Below are 6,046 nucleotides of genomic sequence, written 5' to 3' on the forward strand. Positions count from 1 at the left end.
AAGAATAAAACATCTTGTCATGGAAGCTGTACTGTGTCACAGTGTGTCCCACAGTATACCCCTCTGTCTGCACATTTTCACTTGCAAATGTTCATTGTAGTGAATCATTGGTTTGGTTCAAGGTCTCTGGCTTCTGCGACGCTGTCAATATTGGGTCCTGACCAGGATCTGTCCCAGTTATCCTGTTGTTGCCCTGTGTCATGGAGGTCCTGCAGCTTTGGATCAGCAGGCCCGGGCCTTTCATGCACTCCAACAGTTCACAGATGATGTAGATTTTGAAGTGGGCCAATTGCACACCCTGAATCTGGGCCTGGATGGCCGCTGAACTGGTCAGCCTGGCTCTCTTTTATCTGCACCACCAGAGCAAGCTCTCCAACACTGCTCCAGCTAGGCCACCCAATGTTGCCAAGGACAGAGAGCAGAGTCAGCTCTTCTGTTCTCATGCCCTCAGGACCAGCTCACCTGCACATACACCTCCAGAGCCTGCTCTACTGTGCTGTTCAGTCAAGGTGCGAGGCTCCCAATCCCAAGTGCTGCATCAGGCAAGGGGTTGGAACAGTTCTGCTCTCACAACCTCAGGGCTGGCTCATCTGTGCCTTCGCCATCAGGACTAGCTCCACTGTGTTGCCTAGGCAAGGCACAGGGCTCATTCTCCCTGATGCTACAGCTAGCTCTCCAGCTCTCATGATTTTGGGGCCAGCTCTTCCAACTGCCACAGAGGGGATGATAGGGGGAAGGCATTACCCCCATGCGTTTTCCACCTCATGGCAGATGAGTGGCCAGGGCAGCTCTTCCCTACAATGTGCCTTTAGGGCCACTCACCAGCACCCAGTCACTAGGGATAGCTCTACTGTGCTGCTCAGGGGAGGTACAAGGTCAACTCTCCAGGGTGCTGCAGCCAATGAAGGGTAGGGTCAGCTCTCCAGACAGCCACATGTGACAAGGGGGAAAGGGGGTGCATCACTCAGGGCAGAAGAGTGGCAGGGCTGGCACCCTAGTGCTCTTGCCCTCAGGGCCTGCTCACCATCACCCCCATACACACCCGGGCCAGGTCCTGCTGTGCTGTGCTGTCCAAGAGAAGGTGTAGGGCCAGCTCTCCCAAATGCTACCTTCCTTGAGAGGTAGGGCAGGCTCTCCAGAGCATCACAGCCAATGAGGTGTGGGGCCAGTTCTGTTCAGCCCCTGGACATACACTGCCCAGACTAGGGACCTCCCAGGGATCTCTAGTGGTAATATATGCCACAGATATCAATACTGACCTCTGCTGCTGCATAGTCACAGACCCACACATGGCCTTCAGAGGCAGCACAAGCTGGGACTTCACCATAGCCTCAGGTGATGGGGCTGGCTATTCCTCTCCATCCTTTTGTCTCCAGTTCCATCTCTCTTCATAGTGCTCAAAATGTTCTGTTTCTCTGTCTCTCCCATCTGTCTGTCACATACTTGTACATCATAGTGGCTCCTACGGCAGGTGGGCCATACAGCTGGCAGGCCTCTGGGTGATATCTGTTTGTGGGGTGTGGCAGGTGGTGAGCCACTAGATTTTTACAGCCCACCTGTGGGACATCCCCCTCCTGCACCACGTTGTGTGGTGGTCGTCAGGGCTCTGTGTGTCTACAGTCAGGGGATGTGTGTGTGTGTGTGTGTGTGTGTGTGTGTTTGTGGTTGTCTTTCTCTGCTAGCACTGCTTGGCCAGTCTCTGCCTGTCTTCCGCCTCTGGGCTGCACTTCGTGGTGGTAGGCCTGTGACGGGGCTGCAGGTACATGTTCAACATGTCTGAAGATCTCTCAGGTATTTCAGAACTGGAAAGAGGGAAATGCCAAGAGCAAGACTGTATTCTAAATAAGACTCTTTCTTCAAGATGGCCAGTGCTTGTTTCAGTTGTACCTGTGAGAGAAGTCTTCTCTTAAATGCCTTGCTTATAATGTCTTTTGTAAAATAGAGTTGACGACCTCTGGTGACGCTTCTTTTACTAAAACAATATCGTAAGAGCCCATGTATTTTTCTAAAAGCTCGTCCACTCTGTCACTCAGGTACTTAATTTTCAGAACGTGTCCAACGTTTGTCTATGCCACCTGCCATCCTTAGGTCCCCTTGGGGGTCTCCTGGCACAGTGATGCTGCTGTTGCCTTTCTGTTGGGCTGCAATAGTCTGTATTCCTCCAGGCGCCGTCATGTTTGTTGAATACATAAGTTGGTTCTCCTTTGAATCCTATCAGCACTCCATTTTCATCAAATTCCATGAGAGTGGGTGCTACTTTGACATCTGAGTGACAAACTCCAGCCTGACAGATGCCTTCCTCAAGCATAGCACTGGTACCACACAGAAATATGATCACAGGGATACTTACAGTGTTGTTGAAGAAATTCTCGGGAGGCTGTGGGCTCAGGCAGCTATGGAGCACTCGGGGTCCAGTGAAGTGATAGGCGCAGACACGGTGGGACCCGCCCCTCAGCTGGTGGTAACCATGGGCCTCACAGGATTCGGGAAGAAAGCTTGCACATTTGACTTGGAGGCCATGTTTGAGCAAACTCGAAGGACAGCGGTGAAAAGGAGCCAGAAAACACTAGTGGAACCAGTATTTGGAAGGCTGGGGCAGAGGTGGCTGTCACCATTGCTTGTTGACCCAGACAGTATAGAACATTGTGACATACACTGATGTGGCTGCTGCTGTTGAGTCCCTGCTTTAATGAACTGTAGGAGATACTTAATGAAGCCTTATTTCCAGACTGGCTTTTCCAGATGGTTGGCAGTTCTAGGACCACCTTAGGGCCTTAGGAGAACACTGGCACTGTGCTTTCTTTGGGTCTAACTCAGATCTCTCTTACAGTAGAGGAAGGGCTGGAGTCTGGGAACGGCTGCATTTAAATCAGTGCTGGGACAGTACTTGTCATGTTTGTTTATTTTTAGTTTTTATTTTTGTTTTTGCTTACAGTTTTGAGACAAGGTCACACTCTGTAGTCCTGGCTTACTCTCTGTGTAGACCAGGATGGCTTTGACTTCTGGCAGGGTATCTCCTTCAGCCTCCTGAATGCTGCTGAGATGACAGGAATGAGCCACCAATACCTAGATCATACCCAAATTCAATTTTAGTGACGAAAAAAAAAAGGTATGGGATCTTAGGTTTGAACTCTGGACCAAGTTATCCTTCTGTCTCAGTTCCTTGAGCACCAGATATTTAGGAGTGCACTACTGTGCCCAGTAGTTAGTTTTGATTTTAAAATGCTGAATTATGGGGCTGGAAGGATTAAGAGCACTAGATATTCTTCCAGAGCACCTGGGTGAAATTCCCAGCATCCACTTGGTGGCTCACAACTCTTTGACCTCTAGTATCTGGGGATATGACATCCTCTTCCAGCCTCCGTGGACACTGCACATATATGGTGCCCAGACATACATACAGGCAAAAGCACTCATACATGTAACATTAATAAATAAAATGTTCACATTTCTTAAATGAATGTAACCTGTTCTCTGTGGGCTGAGAATGAAGTCACTCACTCAAGTCAAATAGCTTTGACCATAACAGAAAGTCTGTATCCAAAAATTGAGCCTACAATTCATTTTTTGGTGCAGCAGAATTATCAACTCTCAGCTTAGCTATGATGGAGGTAAAATCCTTTGGTGATGTGAGGGTCATTGAAATACAACCTTATTACAATGAAAAAAAATAAATAAAATGTTCAAAAGTTAAAATGGGGGAAGCAGAGGCAGGCAGATTTCTGAGTTCGAGGCCAGCCTGGTCTACAGAGTGAGTTTCAGGACAGCCAGAGCTACACAGAGAAATCCTGTCTTGAAAAAAACAAATCAAAACCAAACCAACCCAAAAGTTAAAATGGAGCATTATTTAGCAATAACATATACTATATGGTTAGTAAACTTGAAGCTAATATCATTGGAAGTAAGCCTTGTTGGTGAGATGTAAAGACGTTTATGTGCATATATTTACATATATATATATATGTATATACTTTGAGACAGGATCTCACTAAAACTTATCATACAGACTGGACTGGCCTCAGACTTACAGAGATCCTCAGCCTCTGCTTCTTGAATGCTGGGATGAAAGACATACCACTAACCCTCCCCACACACCCTTCTCCCCTCCCCCCTTTTTTCTTAAGACAGGAAGCCTGAAACTTGGTATGTAGGTTAGACTGGCTTCTAACTCAAAGAGATCTACCTGCTTCTACCTCCCAAGTGGTGGGATTAAAGGCATGTAACACTGTGTCTGACTTTTTTTTTTTTAACTTATTATGAGAAATTACAAAACTATAAATATTAGTATTTATATAAACTATTATTCATGATTAGTGTTATTTTTATGTTCTTGCTATAATAATAAATATTTTTATTTGCTTTTCCTCTCTGAAAAAAAAAAAGAAATTCTCATACCCTTCCTTGAGCATAAGATCAGAGTCTGCCACGGTCTCTTTAAGTTTGGCTTTCAGTATATCCTTGTCAACAGGCAAACCATGAGATTTGGTAGACCACTCTACCATGTAAGGGACCTTCTCTTCTACACTGAGAACAGGATCAGCTTTAGTAGTGTAATGCTGCTCCTTTAATGGCAGCAACTTTCTTCCACATTCATCTGTGACAAGTTTACAGTCGTCAATGAAATTATACATGTTGGGCATCTTTTCCCATTGTAGGAAAACCTACTTAGTGTCACATCAACATCTGTTGTTACCTGAAGTTTGGCAGTTTCTCCTTTAGTGAGACCACAGTTAATTTCTCCTATTCTTGTAAGGTTCTTGGTATGAGTAAGCTTTTCTGAAATTCTGGCATCATCTCGATGATCTTGGTCTTAAGGTCTGCCTTTCTCTCCAAAGTGAATATGTACTGAGTTGGCAGCACACCTACCACCACACCTGCCACCACTGAACATGTGCCATCTCTTGGCTGGGCACTCTGTCTACAGTGTCTCTGAGTCCAAGGACAGGCAGGCCTGCACCTAGCAAGCCCCAGAGGGTATGGGCCCAGGGGTACAGCCACACACCTCACACTTTTGTTGTTGTTGTTTCTGTTGTTTTGGGTTTTTTCCCCCCAAATGGGCTTTCTCTGTGTGACAGCCTTGGCTATCCTGGAACTCACAGAAATGCCCCTGCTTTTGCCTCCCAAGTGCTGGGATTAAAGGGGTACACCACCACCCAGCATCTTTTTTTGTTTTGTTTTGTTTTGTTTTATTTAATGAGTGTGGGTGTTTTGCCTGTATACCATATGTATGTCTGGTGCCTGAAGAGGCCAGAAGAGGAGTTGGATCCCCTGGGACTGAGTTGTGGATATTAGTGAGCCATCATGTGGGTGCTAGGAATCAAACCTAGGGCCTCCGGAAGAACGGCCAGTGCTCTCAATTACAGAGCCATATTTCTAGCTCTCTTTTAATTTTTAAAACATTATTATTTTATGTGTATGAGTTTATTGCCTAAATGTCTATCTATGCATCATTAGTGTGCCTAGTGCTGGAGGAGACCAGATGAGGGTACTGGATCTCCTGGAACCGGAGTTAAATAAGAATTGAACACAGGTCCTCTGGAAGAGCAGACAGTGCTCTTAACCACTGATCTATCTCTCTAGCCCCAAAACATTTAAAGGGAAAAAAATTTCAACTATATGTAAATGCATGTTTGCATTTGGGTATGTGCACATGAGTGCAAGTACCTGTAGAAGTTAAAGGCATTGGACCCCCAGGAGCTAGAATTATAAACAGTTGTGAGATGTCTGGTGTGGGTTCTGGGAGCCAAACTCAGGTGCTCTGGACCAGCAGCAAGTACTCTTAACCATTGAGCCATCTCTCCAACCTCCAGGTCTTGCTTTTTAAAAGCTGCCTTTCAGAAAACACATTCTGGAGCACTTGTGCAGGAAATCATATGTCCTTTAGACTATGTACCAGAGTAACCTTATGGAGGGGCCCTTCTGAGGTTTGAGGTCTGTGGTGGTCTGAATAGGTATGACCCTCCCAAACTCACGTGTTTGAATGCTTGAATCATAGGGAGTGACACTCTTAGGAAATGTGGCCTTGTTGGAGGAAGTATGTCACTGT

General features: G+C 46.2%; 2 pseudogenes; one reads left to right on the top strand and one right to left on the bottom strand.

The window, feature by feature from the left end:
- Positions 1 to 1,919: 1,919 nt before the first annotated feature.
- LOC116100948 lies at positions 1,920 to 4,884 on the bottom strand (annotated as a pseudogene).
- On the top strand, positions 2,396 to 2,659 carry LOC116100949 (annotated as a pseudogene).
- Positions 4,885 to 6,046: the final 1,162 nt, after the last annotated feature.

This window comes from Mastomys coucha, unplaced genomic scaffold, assembly GCF_008632895.1.
Source record: "Mastomys coucha isolate ucsf_1 unplaced genomic scaffold, UCSF_Mcou_1 pScaffold21, whole genome shotgun sequence".
NCBI lineage: Eukaryota > Metazoa > Chordata > Mammalia > Rodentia > Muridae > Mastomys > Mastomys coucha.